This window comes from Oratosquilla oratoria, chromosome 4 (genome assembly GCF_046742065.1).
Source record: "Oratosquilla oratoria isolate Oo_2021 chromosome 4, ASM4674206v1, whole genome shotgun sequence".
Taxonomy (NCBI): Eukaryota; Metazoa; Arthropoda; class Malacostraca; order Stomatopoda; family Squillidae; genus Oratosquilla; species Oratosquilla oratoria.
This window is the reverse complement of record NC_134780.1, coordinates 65220468-65237578: the sequence shown is the minus strand read 5'-3', so window position 1 is coordinate 65237578 and position 17111 is coordinate 65220468.

The following is a 17111-nucleotide window of genomic DNA, read 5'->3' as shown; positions in this document are numbered from 1 at the left end:
ATTTGAAGAAATTGGACAAACACGATAAGCAGTAACCCACGGAGCTCTACCTTGTGAACACACTACACAAAGACTGTCTGCAGTTGTACCTCCTCAAGTATTTAATAATACCTTTCCCAACAATCCAACGGCCCTCACCTCATGAATACACTATGCAAGTGTTACCTCCTCAAGTATTACATTCCAGTGCTAGCACGAACCATATGACTATTCATGTTAACCAAGCAAATACTTATACATGAATATCCCAATGAAAGACCATGCCTGTGTTCTGGGTACCACACTGGACAGTGACCTTACCTGGACCTTACAGTACCGCAGAAATAGAGCGAGACCCAACGCTGGGCTGGTAAGGCTAAAACACTTCAAAGCCGCAACACTATCCACCATTCGTCAGTTGTAATTTGCTTTGGTCAGGCTGCTATTGTACCAGTCACCGGGATTGAGCCAGATGACATATCCCACAAACAACTACTCACATAAGAAGGTTCAGAATGCCGCAGTCTTAATTATCACATATTCGCAATGGAGCAGCTTCAAAACCTCTCAGTATCTACACCCAGCTGCCAACACAAGTTCACTCAACCAGCACAAACATAAACTACACATGAGACACCCAGAAAGACTGTACGCCAAACAAACATTTGATCCGAGACATCACACCCAGACCTCACCGTAGTCCCTCCCCGTACGGTATACACGAGAAACCGAGTATAACCACTTAAATATTCGATAAGGATTTTTTCTTCTTCTCGTTTTCTTCTTTTACGGTGTCTGCCGTACACATAACAGGGAAGGCAGGGAATAGCGGGATGTGAATTCGACTCGCTTCCTGTAGGAAATATGCACACACCTCCCACGAACAAATTCACGCTCGGATGCACAAACATTTACACGTGCTTTTTCTTCAACTAAAATTAACTTTCTTTCTTTCTCTCATACTACATATTTTCATTTCAGCTTACTTCTTAACATGTTTTTATGTATCTGTCTTTCCACATCTATATCTCCGACAATTTCCGCAGCTTCTGATTGGTGTTGGTGGCTTCCTGAGCCACGATACAAGTCCTAATAAACATATCTTTAAGGTGCTTGATTCTAACATCCCCATTTTATACGTTACTATTATTTGATTTTCCTATAGATTTCTCGTTTCCTTTTACAAAAACCGATACCGCGCGAGCGGGTGGTCTGTCCCAGGTCTCCCATAGTCTATACCTGAACTATCACAACAAGGTACAACTCCTGAAACTGGCCGATTGATGGCCGAAAGACGTCTCGAGGAAACAAACCATGGATTTTCGAAATCTACTTAGTACCCTGACCAACAAGGACAAAAATATTGTGACAAAAATGAGAAAACAAACTGCAAGCTCAACATTGACTTAACTGCTATTTTAATATTAAACACATACATTACACATACATACATACATACATACATACATACATACATACATACATACATACATACATACATACATACATACATACATACATATATACATACATACATACATACATACATATATACATACAAACATATATATATATATATATATATATATATATACATATATATATATGTATATATATATACATATATGTATATATATATATATATATATATATATATATATATACATATATATATATATACTTTATTGAAAGTGATGGCTAATTGTGCATTTATTATTTTTTAAATGTATTTTCCATGTCTTACTATGGATTTGTGTTCCTTTGAAAGGAGGTTTATGACTTCACCGTAGGTAGTCAAGTTTACTATATCGCGATTTCTGGTTCAAGATTGCTATTTCAACAGTAAACACATACATTATGAATACATACATACATACATACATACATACATATATATATATATATATATAAATATATATATACATACATATATATATATATATATATATATATATATATATATATATATATATATATATATGAAAGGAGGTTTATGACTTCACTTTAGGTGGTCAAGTTTGCTATATCGCGATTTCGGGTTCAAGACCCTTCTTCAGTAACTCTAAGAAATATTCTATCTGGTCAGGATAAGAATTATTTCAGTCCATTGTTTAATTATTTTACTATATATACTTAAATTTCTGTACTTATTCTTCAATGGGGGAGGTTACCTGGTAAGTCAGGCAGTGATGAAATGTCACGTACTAGGGGACGCCTCCGACTTCGTGTTGTGAAGAAATGTCCTGTGCTTGGGATTGTGGTGTTTTGTCTTTGTTTTGATTTGTGGGCTTATATCTCATGCTTTTTTATTTTTTTTTATTTAACTTATTACGCATTAGCGTCATACAGTGGGGGAGGTTTTCATAATGAATGTAGGAAGGCAACTGGTATGCACATGCTTACACACGTACACATACACTTATATACACATACAAATACATGGGTTGCAGGTAACATATACGACACTGGGTATTGTACATTCATTCAAAGGGGAATAAGACTGAGATGTCACGCAGGGCATCAGGTATTATGAGAACCCACCAAAGCGGGGGTAACGGACAAGTATTTCATCTAATCTATTTTGTGATAAGAGATGACGACAGATTGCATCTAATGGTAGTCCCTGGGGTATTAGATGTTTTACAGTGGGGCACGCTAGGCAGTAGTGCTCGATGGTGTTGGCTAGTGGAGCGTGGCATAGGCGACATTCTGTGAATACAGGCTCGCCCTCCACCCCGGCGACCTGCCACGGTGGACGGTAGCCTCGTCGCAGTCGGGCTGAGACAACATTGTGGCGACGAACCATAAGTCCCTTGCGGCGGTACTTGTATTTGTGGCGGCATACGGATTCGTAGTGGGTGATGGTGACACTGAAGGGTCTCTCGGTGTCCCGTCGACGTTGCTCAGGCAGAAGTGCAGCGGAGCGGACCCTGTTGAGGTAACATAGCAGGGAGAGAGGTCGTTCATCACCACGACGGGGGAGTCGGCAGGCTTCTTTTGCTAGGCGGTCTACTTTGGTGTTGTGGTGCAAACCTACATGAGATGGAATCCAAATAAATTCAATGCAGAGATTACGGATAGTTAGTAGGGATAGAAAGGAAAGGATTTGTTGTACAACAGAATGGTGAGTGGGATGAATAGCGGTGAGGGATTGCAGTGCAGGCTTAGAGTCACATATAATGACAGCATTCACTCCTCTTTGGCAAACGAGACTGATAGCATCTAAGATGGCGTATAGTTCACACAATGTGGAGCTGGAGTGATCTCTGAGTCGACGGCCGACCCAGCCCTCAGGAGGCGGTGGTAGGTCAGGTGAGTAGACTGCTCCTCCAGCTGCACTATCCGATTGTAGTGACCCGTCAGTGTAGAGGCGATGCGGAGCAGTGATGGAGGATGTTACCTGGGTAACATGTTCCAAGGCTAGCTGTAGTTGTAGAAGAGGTGGGTCACATTTTGCTGTAGGAGTGAAGCTAACCACAGGCGATGGTAGCGTCCACGGGGGAGGGCCTGGGGGTATGTCAGCTACTGGTACTTGTAAATCTAGGCTGCGAATGAAGGAGGAGATAGACTTTATAAGACGGCGACCGGGGGGCATGAGGCGGGGCACGGGCGGAGCGGGGCCGAGAGAATCTCTGACCAGTGCTGTGAAGTGCGGTGAGATGTGGGGATAGTGTATACACTTAACTGTGAGGCAGGTGACATTAGAATAAATCCTCTCAACTAGGGATGGAAGCCGTAATTCCCGTTGCATGTTGACAATTCTGGTAGTCATTGGGCAACCGAGAATGATTCTCATGGCTTTATTCTGAAAAATCTCCAGTGGCTCTAAAGCATATCGAGGAAGTTGAATTAAGGCAGGGGAGAGGTAATCAACAACAGAGCGTATAAAAGTAATATAGACAGTTCTGGCCACGGGGATGGAGATACCGGAAGAGTTGTTGGTGAGCCACTGGAGAGGCCGGAGCCGACGTTGTAGACGATCTAGCAATTCACGAATTACGGTATGGGATTGACGCCGGGCAGAAAGAGTTTCCGAGATTCGTACTGGTGCACCAAGGTAGCAGTACTGGGAGCTTAGTGGGATGATGCAGTCTCCAATCATGAACTCTGGCAGCGTGGCAGGAGGGCGGTAGGAGAAAATTCTGCTCTTCTGTGGGGAAGCAACAAGGCCACAGTTAGCAGAAGCTTGGGAGAGAGAAGTAAGAAAGAGTTGTAGGTGTGTTGGGGAGGTAGTGTGAATACATAGGTCATCTGCATAGCATGTAATTGTGACCTCAGGAATAGTGGGCAAAGACGTGAGGAGACGATGCATAAGTATATTAAAGAGAAATGGACTTAGTACCCCTCCTTGAGGAGTGCCGAGATGAAAATCCCGTGAGGAGCTGTAGGCACCGCTAAAGAAGACACGGGAGGTTCGGTTACTGAGGTAGCCCTTAATCCATCGTAGTAATTTACCCTTAATTCCAAAGTCAATTAATTGATCTAAAATAACGTCTCGGTTTGCTATATCAAATGCACTTTTTAGATCTATAAATGCCACAACACTGTCACGGGAGAGGCGAGAATATAAGTCGACGAGGCAGTGATGGGTGCTGCGTTGGGGTAGAAAGCCGAAGAGACGTGGAGAAAGGCGATCTTGTAGTTGGTACATCAGTCGGGTGAGCAAGATTCTTTCCATTACTTTGCAGAAGCAGTATGTAAGGGAGATGGGCCTGAAATTTGCTGTACCGGGCTTGGGTATGGGGATTATTGTACTCGTGGTCCAGGCATGTGGGATATATCCATCTCGTAGACACATATTGTAGAGGCGAAGGAGGGGGTTACCGGGTACACGGTGCAGTAATCGTAGCACATTGTAGGTAATGCCATCATCCCCAGGGGACGTGGCTTTACCTCTCAAGAGAGCACGTCGTAGTTCATCTTCAGTGATTGGTATATTTTCTTCATCATCCTCTTGCAGCAGAGCATGTACTAAGCGGAGTCCACGAGCAAAAGCACCGGAGGAGAGGGCATCCTGGACGGGGGTAGGTAGGTTGGCAGGGTTGGACTGGTTTGACCACGTGACGATGAGCTGTTCGGCAAATACGGTGGGGGAATGATGGCGGGCAGTAGCAGGAGTCTTCTTAATTACCCTGCGAATAAGGTGCCACATGGAGGCTACACTAGTTTGGTGATTAATTCTGTCCGTGAATCTCTTCCAGGAGTCAGTACTTACACATTCTAGGAGGGTTGTCAAATCGTCTCTGGATTGCTGGTAACGATGAAGTAGTTCAGGAGATGGGTTAGTTTGGAACATGAGTCCAACGCGCTCCGCTTCTTTCTGTGCGTCCTGAAGTCGGGTGTCTAGGTACCACGAGTGAGGAGGAGGGCGACGTTGGAGGTGGGGTCGTGATACGTAAAGCCTGTAAAAGTCGTGGGTGGCGGAGACAAGGCTATTGTATAACTGGTCGGGGGAGGAACAGTCTAAGGTAGGTAGTATGCAGGTCATGTATGAAATGTACGTCGGGCAGTATTTGGGGGGTATGGTGAGGCGTAGGCGTGTGATAGGGGGTGTAGGTATCGTAGGAAGAGAATAGTGGAAGAGAAGAGCAATATGGTCTGAGAATAATGCAGGTACTGAGGAGCACTGGATGCGGGATGATACCAAGCCAGAGGTGAGGACGTGGTCCAGGGTGCCTCCCCGGGAGTGTGTGGCGCCACCTGTGTCCCAGCGGGTCAGATGATGTTGTCGGATGAAGGATAGTAGGTGAACACCAGGGCGGTTAGTGGTGCCAGGACGATCTCCCAATGCAGGATGTCGAGCATTGAAATCCCCTGCGTATATTATACCTTTGATCGTAGGTGGTGGAAGAGTGGTTGGACGAAGACGTGCGGGAGCAGAGTAGATATTGCAGAGTTGTAGGATTCCGCCCCCAATTTCTATCTCGAAGAGTTGGAATGTTACGTCAGGGTCTGTAGAGGAGCGCAGAAGACGGTGTATCAGTGTATTGTGTATGTATGTTAGAAGACCGTTTCGTATCGTATGAATATAGGGGATATATCCGGGAAGGGAGGGTGCCTGTGGTGCAGTGTTGGGCCGGTTTGGAAACGCCTCCTGTAGAAAAATGACACAATGGTGATGTGTCTGTACATATGCCTTCAATTGTGTGTACTTTTTGTGGTTGGTGATACCATTGATGTTCCATGAAAGGAGGTCTAGGTGAATGTTAGTTACGAACGTTGCGTTTGCTAGTAGGAGACCGGAGTGTGGAGGTGGATGGACGATTCGAGGAAGACTGGCTAGTACGGGGTTGTAACTTACAGAGTTTGTCGAGACGAGTTGCAATGGATTCCATTCTCTCGGCAAGCATGGAGATGGAGGAGACGAGGGTTTGTTGGGATTCCGCCAGTGTGGAGAGTCTGGTGGCAGTAGTAGTTTGGCCTGAGACAAGGCTGTCAATCCTGGTGTCAATGGAGGCGAAGCGGTCCTCGAGTGCTGCACATCGCGCCTGAAGGGCTGCAACGGCCTTACGGAGGGCAGCGTCTTGCTGAGGGGGGGTGGGAGCAGAGAGAACAGTCCGGGCGGGAGGAGGTGGTGGGGCTGAGGTGGGGCCATTGGTCTGGGTCTGGCGCCGAGTACAGCCGTGCCAGACGTTGACACCTGGCTGTAGACATCGGGGGCACTTCCATTGTGATGGGTTCGGTTGTGGTGGAGGTTCAGAGGTGGAAGTAGTCGCAGATGGGGGCGGGGGCGCACTTCGTACGGGACATTCTCTGGATTCATGGGCGGCGGCACACCAGGCACACTTAGGGGAGGCGGAGCAGTACCTGGATATGTGACCGATACCCCAACACCTGTAGCACCAGGGTCGGTCGTCACGGAGTCTTTGGACTTGACACGGGGGGAGAGGGAGGAAGTCAAAGGTAATGGTGTCGGGGGGTGTTTCGGGGAGGCTCCACACAATAACAATGCGGTTGATGGGGGTACCGTTCTGCATGAAGCGCCTGGCTGAGTGTACTCCTGGGAGCTGTAGGGCAAGCTTGTGATCCACGTCAACGGGATAGCGAGTGAGCAGGTATTGGGGGTACTTACGTGGTCTTTCGGGGGAGTCTTGAGGGAGAAGAGGCAGTGACATAAATTCATTTGTAGTAACTCGGTCCAGGATGTCTGTGCGTTGTCTTGATATGTAGATGAATCGAGAGGTGAGTGCAGCCATCTTAACCTCGGCCGTATCCCGTTGCAGGTGGAAAGTCTTGGTGATAGTTGACAGCCAGCGGAGTTTAACTTCTGTGGATGGGTTCCCGCTAAAGGCCAACTTAATATCCTTGTCTCGGGGAGCAAATGCTGGATGGGGGGGTGTGGGTCGGGTGGGGGCAACGGGAGTAGCACTGTGATTAGGCAGGGTAGGGCGAATAGGAGCCTTATTACACTCACTTGAGGTTCCCTTGATCGTCTTGGCAGCAGGCGGTTGACATTCTCCTGCGGGGAAGGTAGAGGTGTCGTCGGCCCGCCGTTTGGTACTGGGGAGCGCTGTAGACTGATGGGTATCATGCTGGGTGGTTGTTGGAGGGTGATGGGGAGTGGAGGTAGGACGAGGCAGGTCGGGCCAGTGGTTAACACTAATGTCGTCATCAGTGTCGGAAATCATTAAGTCCTGCTCTAAGCTGGACGCCGCTTCCGACCCCGAGTATTCCATCGAGGAAGGGAGGGCCTTGATAAGAAGGTAGGCTGATTTACTAGCGCGCAGTAGTTTGTAGCACTGTAACACAACTTGAGACAGCCGGTACGAGTCGTTAACGACGAGCACTGGATTCAAGTAGTTGACGGCGATAGTTTCGCACCTTCAGGTGTAGGTCCGTTCTCGACGAGAGCCAAGCACGGAGTGTATCTCATGCTTGAATTTGTGGCGATTTTTCTCATGCTTAGGAGGGCCCTAAGGTCATCTGCTTGTATATTTATATTTGGACTCAACTCTTTAATGTATAATGCTTCTAGAATTGGGAGGCGTCTGTCATCTGTACATATTTCTAAAATCTCGGAGTCTTCTTCGAGGATGTTTTTTGTCAATGTTGTGCCATGGACTTCTCTAAAATTATTTTTAGGGGCTCCTGATGTCAGGTGGTAAGAAAGGCGACGGGATGAACCTCATTGTCGTTATGCCAATATAGGTGGAGGGAAGGGCTTCACAGTCCCCTCGTGTACAAGTAAACATTTAAAGACATAATAAATGCATACATTTGAAAAAATAATAAATGCACAATTAGCCATCACTTTCAATGAAGTATGTATAAGAGAAAATATCCTGCACATGAGGAATTAGAACGAGCCAGCAAGGTCCTCGTGAATAATGGCTATTCTAACACCGAAGTCTCCAAAGCAATCAACACACCGCAACACCTACAGGACAACATTTCCGTCTGTACTACCGTGCATACATGAGGAGCCAATACAAACAAGACGAAAGAGCCCTTAACAATATGATTTCCAAATATGTAGAAACCACCAACATGGACGACAGACTAAACCTCACAATCTTCTACAAAAGCAAGAAAACACATCACCTCCTCCTAAAAAACAGCCTCAAAACTGACATCCCAGAGCTTCAACGTAGCCATCTAGTGTATGAATACAAATGCTTTTCAGGGAACTGTGCAGCCCTGCCCTCTACATACATTGGAAGAACCACTACGAAGCTCTCCAAGCGCCTGACACTCCACCTGTCAAACGGAGCCCCGAAGAAACACTGAGAAGAGGTTCACGGGGTTAGTCTAAATAGAGAAATGCTAGTCGAAGGAACTTTCATCCTGCAAACCGTAAGAGATAACTCCCGTCTACGTATATTGGAAGCCCTTTATATCAAAAACAAAAATCCTTCTCTCAACTCTCAGATCACTGATATGTACATAATTCCTACCCTCAGAAACTTTCACAACAGTTATAAAATTGTTAGAGAAGAAGACGAACGGCGTACGGCTCAGTCAGGTTTGCAAACGGGATCCCAGGTCAATGCTTAGATTCCTATTGGCCAGCCTCCTTTTCTCCTATTCTGTACCTTAGCTCCGTTTATAATCTGTTCCCTTCTTTGCCTGTATCAGAACCTGAAGATGACCTATGTACAGTAGGTCGAAAGCTTGTTACAATAAAGTGTTCTTCGCCTACAAGAACTTTCAATGTCTTTCGGCTAACTTTTATAGGAGCCACCCATTAATCTCTGTTCCATCGTCAGAGATGTAGAACTACTCAGCAAAAAAGTCGTGAACGCAGAAGCTGCTGTGAACTTCAATCAAAATTGTTTACATGAAAACCTGCTATCTAAATACGCCAATATATATATATATATATGTATATATATATATATGTATATATATATATATATATGTATATATATATATACACATATATACATATATATACATATATATACAGTATATACACATATATATATACATATATATATATGAATATATATACATACACACATATATATATGTATATATATATATATATATGTATATATATATATATATATATATATATATATACATATATATATATGCAAAGTAGACCACTTGGAAAAAGAAACTAACGAAGCAGAGCGCTTTCGTATATTACAACTTAAGTACAAAAAGTATATAGTTAATAGAAATACATAGATTATATGTACATAAAAAAGGAACAAGGACAGTTTACAAAAGGGTAGAGGACAATTTACCCCATGGAAGGCGGGCTGTCAGGTCGCAAGGGTCAATGCGTCCGCTAATGCGAGTAGAGCGACATTAGGTCACAGTCGCAGGGCTACATTTTACCTGTTATTTCTTTACAGATAAAATTGTCAGGTTTATATAGGCCCTTGTGTAGGTTGGTATTTTGATCACTTATAGTATGGATCAAAATACCAACCTACACAAGGGCTTATATAAACATGACAATTTTATCTGTCAAGAAATAAGCAAAACAATAACAGGTAAAATGTAACCCTGCGAATGTGACTTAATGTCACCCTACACTCATTAGCGGACGCATTGACCCTTGCGACCTGACAGCCCGCCCTCCACATAGCTCCACATAGGGCTAAGAAAACAAGAAAGAAAAACAATCGAAGCAGCGTACATCGCTTCAAAGCCTTGCAATAACCATAGAGAAGGACTGATTTAATTATCAAAGTTGATTAGTGACTTTGTTCGAAGTGAAGCGGAACGAAAGAAGGACGGAGATTGGGGGGGAACGGGGTAAGTAAAGTGAAGTATATAAGCTGTGAATTTTTTTTATTATTGTATACTGTGAGGAAGTCCTCTTAAGAACAAAACTTTAGTAATAAAACTCCTACGTTGTTCTTGGCGTTTACATCAGTGCTCATATATACCATTACGATAAATAAGTAATGAAAAAATGTCAGGAGAGACACTATTTATTTTCATAAGCTTACAAAACTTTGTCTCCTTCAAAATAATTGCCTCTCGTATCTACACACTCATGCATGCGTCTCTCCAAATCCTGGAAGACCTCCTCAAAGTCCTTTTTCAGTAGTCCCTTCAGGTAACTTTCCGATGCCTCTTTCAGCTCCTCTGTTGACAGGAATCTGGTTCCTCTGAGGCTGTTTTTCATGCGTGGGAACAGGAAGAAGTCGCAAGGGGCTAGGTCAGGGCTGTAGGATGGGTGTTGTACCACTTTTGTTCCCCTGTAGGCCATCCAGGTGGTCACCAACGTTGTCAGTGCAACATTCTACACGAAACTGCCTCTGGTCGTCGGAGAGGATCTATGGCACAAAGTTGGCACGGACTTTATGGAGCTTCAGATCTTCGGTCAGAACTGTCTCTACTATGCCAATACTAATACCAATAGCTTCAGATATCATCCTCATTGATATTCGACGGTCTTGCATCACTAACCTTTGCACTTCCTCAATGTTTTCCTCCTTGCGTGCACTTTTTGCTGCTCCAGATCTGGGTTCATCCTCAACCTATTCATTTCTTTCAGAAAATCTGTTAAACCACCGATAGAAAGTTGCTTGGCTCATCTGTTCATCCCCATAGGCCTCCTTTAACATTCCATAAGCTTCTTGTTTGGTTTTATTAAGTTTAACACAAAATTTGAAGGCGTAACGTTGCTCCATGTTTTCCCTGCATCTTTAAAAATGCTCACAGATCGGCAAACCGAATCAGACTGGTTCCAACACGTTCACAGCTGCACTCAGCCCAACAAATATAGAAAGTTGCCGGTTAGTCAAATTATAGAATATATGTATGTGTAATTCACCATGAAGTAGTATTTTGATCAAATCATACTCAACATCTCGCCTGACATTTTCTCATTACTAATTGAAAATACCTTACACACACACACATACTATATATATATATATATATATATATATATATATATATATATATATATATATATATATACATATATGCATATACATACATATAAGTTCTCTTAAGGACGATACGTTAGTAATAAAACTACGTTTTTTGGCGTTTATCTCACTACTCTTTGTACTCAGAAATATACATACATATATATATATATATATATATATATATATAGATATGTACATATATATGTATATATATACATATATATATGTATATATATATGTATATATACATATATATATACATATATATTCATACATATACACACATATGCATACATTTATACACACATATATGTACACACACACACACACACACACACACATATATATATATATATATATATATATATATATATATATATATGAGAAAAAACACTAGAAAAATAATAGAAATGAGACCGAGCGCCTTCCTCTATTCAGACATTTTCAAGGTACAAGTACAGAAAAAGAAACAAATAAATATACTCAGAGGGTAGGGTAGATCTCTCCCCGTGAACTATGGACTCAGAATCCTGAGAGAATGGTTTACAATTTTCTTAGTAGTAAAATCATCCAATCTGTACAGTCCATGACTTAGATTTAAATCATTAACAAATGTATCCTTAATCAGACTGGACTCTATGATATTTCTTTTCAAATAAGAATTACTCCTAACAATTACTTTAGCTTCATCCCAATTAATATAATGGCTGAAACCCCTAAGATGAACAAATAACGCGTTGGACGTGTGACCACTTCTAACGCTATACTTGTGTTCTAGTGTAGCGGATAATCTTTCATATCCTAATAATTGTGCAAATTATGACTAAAGCATGAAATTTCTACCAGTGTTAGTAGATACCATAAGGTTAATTTTAAAATTGCTCTCCATACCTTTATAGCGAATTCCACGCTGAATCCAATGGTGCAATCTCCACTCTTTAAAAAAAGAACCGTACTATTCTTTTGATATAACATTTCATTCCTTTACAGTCTGACCAATATAGCATTTGTTGCAATTTTTAAATGGAATTTTATATACACAACCTTCCTTATTTTCAGAGGAATTTTTCATTAAAAGACTTTTGACTGTGGTGGAGTTTCTAAAAATGACTTGGATGTTGAAATTCTTAAGAATATATATATAGTATATGGGTGTAGATATGCGTATGTGTGCGCGTGTATGGATATGGATGTGCGTGTGTGTACACACACAAGGGATTAAGGACGGATAATTTCAATTTGTGGATCTACGAGATCAATATCAAAGAATAGTCTCCCTGCTGTCCATATTAAAAAAAATCCGTCAATGTCCTCACCTCTTCCTGGGGGTACAGCCCTTACGGGTTGATACTCCACCGGACCGGTCCCAGGATCTATGTCAGATTCGACTGTATTTGATCATATAAATGCTATTGTGAATGAATATGTATCCTATCTTCTTCTCTTCACATGTTAAAATACCTCTGTCGTAACAAACATATGGCGTTGTCCTCCCGAGACCTATAAACATTTCTTAATTTTCTAGATTTCCAAATCTCACTTTTCATATTCGTGTAACTTTATGACATTCAATTTTCAGTCCATTCACCCTCCATTAACTTCACTTCTCAATTCCTCTTTATTGGGCAGTGTAGTTAGTAATTGGGTGTTTCTAGCAATACTCGTATATGGGTGTCTTCTACCCAATAAAGGATTTTATCCATTCGTAGAATAAAACAAATATTGATCCCTGTTTGGTATAAGTTAATAATTTAGTCTTGACTACAATATTCGTATTCGGTAGTCCTTTAATCTAATGTCAATCTTTACTAATATTACCCTTACCGATGATAGGCGGCTTTATTCGTCTGACGCCTGGAACAATTTCAACTTGATGGGACTGCATATTTTGCTTTGTCCTATACCGAGCGATTTTTTTTTTCTTCTTTTTTTAAGTTGAGATCTGGACCTCAGGTTGAAGTTTCAGATCTCGTTTTTTTTTCAGAGTTTCTCTTCGTAGTGTTCCATATTTTTAAGAACTCCAATTGAAGAGCTAGTTAAGCAGCATGGTCCATATTTTTGAAAAGCTACAAATTATGGGATGGGTCTTCCAGAATTCCAGGTTTTCAAAGTTCAAAAACACTTCACTTCGTCTGCCACCGATCTTCCGGTTCCAAAACTATGGTGACTCAACTGACGATATATCGAATGATATATTCTGTCATTAATATTTCATATCACATTTATCTTTTCTGCCTCTTAATAATTCATTTCTCTTGCTCAAGCGCACGACATCTATATAACGACGAATTATGTCACCCTCTGGCAATAATTTCTTGACAATGATATATCGTGGGATGCACTTTCCTTGGATGACTGGATACAGTTGGTACCAGTCGAATGAACAGATATTAAACTTGAAAAAAGCTTATTGTGGTAATTTACTTTTAATTCCTTCTCACGATGAATAATTTGTGCAGCAAAGCAGCTAGGCACTTTGATGAACAAAAAAATAAGGACACATTCTTGATGTTTTGCGGGATAGCGTGACTATTAAGATGATTTACAAATTAGTGAAGACGCTTCATGTACACTTACTACTAAGAGCTGTCGCATCAGTTCACTTTAGCTCTTTGAGGTCCAGAATTTTTCTTCAAACTAGTGAAATCCCTTTGAAATTAGCCAGACCAAATTCCTTAGATTAGTTACCTGGCTTAAAGTGTTTGTCAAGATTTTATTTCACCTTTTAAATCTAAGAGTCTTAGATTTAAAAGATACAGTCTAATGATGATCAACACAATGTGTCTTATCAGATATATCTTATTTAGTGTATGGGCGGGATACAGGAATAACCCGTTATCCATGAGAAGCGAAGATGAGAATGGAGAAAGAGTGGTGAATAGGAGTGGCTACTTCCCTTATGATGGGAGAAAACTCTTGGTATATAGAATATAGATTTCAGATACAGGGAAATTAAGTAATATTTGCTTCCTTAGATATTTGAAAGGTACAGATGGGCTTTTAGCAGCAGGTGCACCAACACTTTGACATTACGTTTAATACCAATTAAGACTTGTGTCAAAGTTAACATTTTGTAGGCGAGTCACGAATCGTGACATTTATCATATTCGTACATCTAATGATGTATCTGATCGACGTGTTCACTGCAGCATATGTATAAAATAAAGAACGAATCAGTTATATGGCTATATAACTGTTGAAATGACGTTATAGAGTCAGCATATACTTTTAATTCAAAGCTCTATTATGTAGACCTTATCTACATGCAACAGGACTACACCCGCTATTTGGTTATTCATCGAAATTTGTGAAGTTAATTACTAGCTAACCGGCTTTTCTAGATTCTTTTGCCGGGTGACGTTGGTCAAATGGCTCAATGACAAAGGTTTGTGAGCTCACCATTATTTTACGAGACTTTGTACTGAAACTCCAGAGGACCCAGTAATTCTATTTCACCCCTAGTATACGATTAACAAACGTTTGTGAAGCCTCAATTCACTTACGAAACTTAAAACAGATCTACGGGTTCAATCCTGTTGAGCCTTGATGTAAACACTGCATGTAATTGACTTGTTGAACTGGAATTATGTAGGACAAACAAATGCACGTAAGCATTCAAAGGCAGTTTTCCTTATTCATATTAGTGACTTACTACATTTCATGAAGACTGTTTTGGCTATCATCTGATATTTTTTTCCAATTGCGAGGTATTTCTGAAGATATATCTACAATGCCTGGATAGATGTGTGATGAAAAATTGTCAACGGCCGATCATCGCTCTCAGATTGTGACGTCACATTGTGAGCGTAGCTTAACTTCTCGTTAGAGTATAATTTGATATACAATAAACTAATAACATCATGAAAATAAAACTATTTTGACTACTCACGACAAGTTTAAAAACTATTCGCGATCAATGACAGTAATTATATAGTCTTACAGTCATAAAAAATACATTACAAGGCCTTGCTTAAATCTGAACCGTGTAATGATTACTACTTTACCTAACAATGTACTTTACTTGGAAGACCGCCGGATAATGGTTATTTACGGTGGTGATATTAAAAAAATATATACCAACTTGAACTATCATGGAAATTATTATAATGATGCAGCATGCACCTGGAAAATCACCTCTTGTTAAATTAAATTTCACATTATTCATTTGAAAACCGAAAATACAACCACTTAATTAAATAAGACGACCTCCTTTATATGCGACTGCATTTCAACGCCATCTACATGTAAAATCCTCAAATTACAGAGGTAACGTAGATGCAACTACTACTGGCCCAAGAACTCATCCGTTCTTTCTACATTATGCACATCATTTTAGCTAATCTCTCATCCCCAGTTACTTTAATGGCTTCGTTTTGACTAGTGCCTGGCAAATTTAACAAAGATAATATGTGTGTTGGTTCCAACAAGCGTTTCTGACAAGGACGCTACAGAACACAACTGATGAAGATATATTAGATGTATAAATGCTTGGTGACGCGTCTGGAAGAGAAAAAGATCATGGATGGTAGTATGAGTACCACTAAGAAAGACGACTTGTGACGGTAGTAAGAGCATACGATCCTAGATCCCTGAGCTCCAATAAAATTATTCAATATCTCACCTGTCAAAATGGTACATAAATACATAAATACATACATACACACACACACACACACACACACACACACACACACATATATATATATATATATATATATATATATATATATATATATATATATATATATATATATATATATATACACATACATATATTGTAAGTGTATTTGGACAGAAGTTTTTCTCTAGTGCATATATCATTAAAAGTGATGGCTAGTTGTGCATTAATTATACTATTTTCTTAAAAGCATTTTCCATATACCTTACTATAGGTTTGTGTTCCTTAGAAAGGAAATTTATGACTTGGCTGTATGTAGTCATATTAGCTAATATGACTACATATAGCCAAGTCATAAATTTCCTTTCTAAGGAACACAAATCTATAATAAGGTATATGGGAAATACCTTTAAGAAAATAATTAATGAACAACTAGCCATCACTTTGAATTATATATATATATATATATATATATATATATATATATATATATATATATATATATATATATATATGTATATATATATATATGTATGCAATAAAAACACTAGGAACGTGTGTTCACAAATGCGTAAATAACCACTAGGAAAAGTAAACTAACGAAGCAGAGCGCTTTCGTATAATTACATCTTCAGTGCAGATACAAAGAAGGAATTATAAGATGAAGAAACAAGGTACAGAATATATGACATAGTGAAGAGGGCATTCGGAGAGGTAGTGGAAGAAGTACACGTGACGGACGTTTGGGCCGTCCTGGTAGCCAACAAGTATGGGACGTTTGGGCCGTCCTGGTAACCAACAAGTATGGGACAACTGCTCATAATTTATATTACAATTCAAACAATTTTGAAATTTCATGAGAAATAAAACTATCTAATTTGTACAAACCTTGATGAAGATTAACATTTATCCCCTTACTAGATTTGATCAAACTGCATTCAATTAAATTTCTTTCTGTTATGTTGTTGTTGTATGTGATGACTTTAGCGTTATCCCAGTCAACTGGGTGGTTAAAATGGTTCATGTGGTTGAATATACCGCTCCCCCGGCCCCCCCCTCTAACGTATTTCTTATGTTGATTGATTCGTGTTGTGAGTGTTTTAGCAGTCTGACCAACATAAAACTGATTACATGATTTGCAAGGTATTTTGTACACACACCCTTTATTACTATTG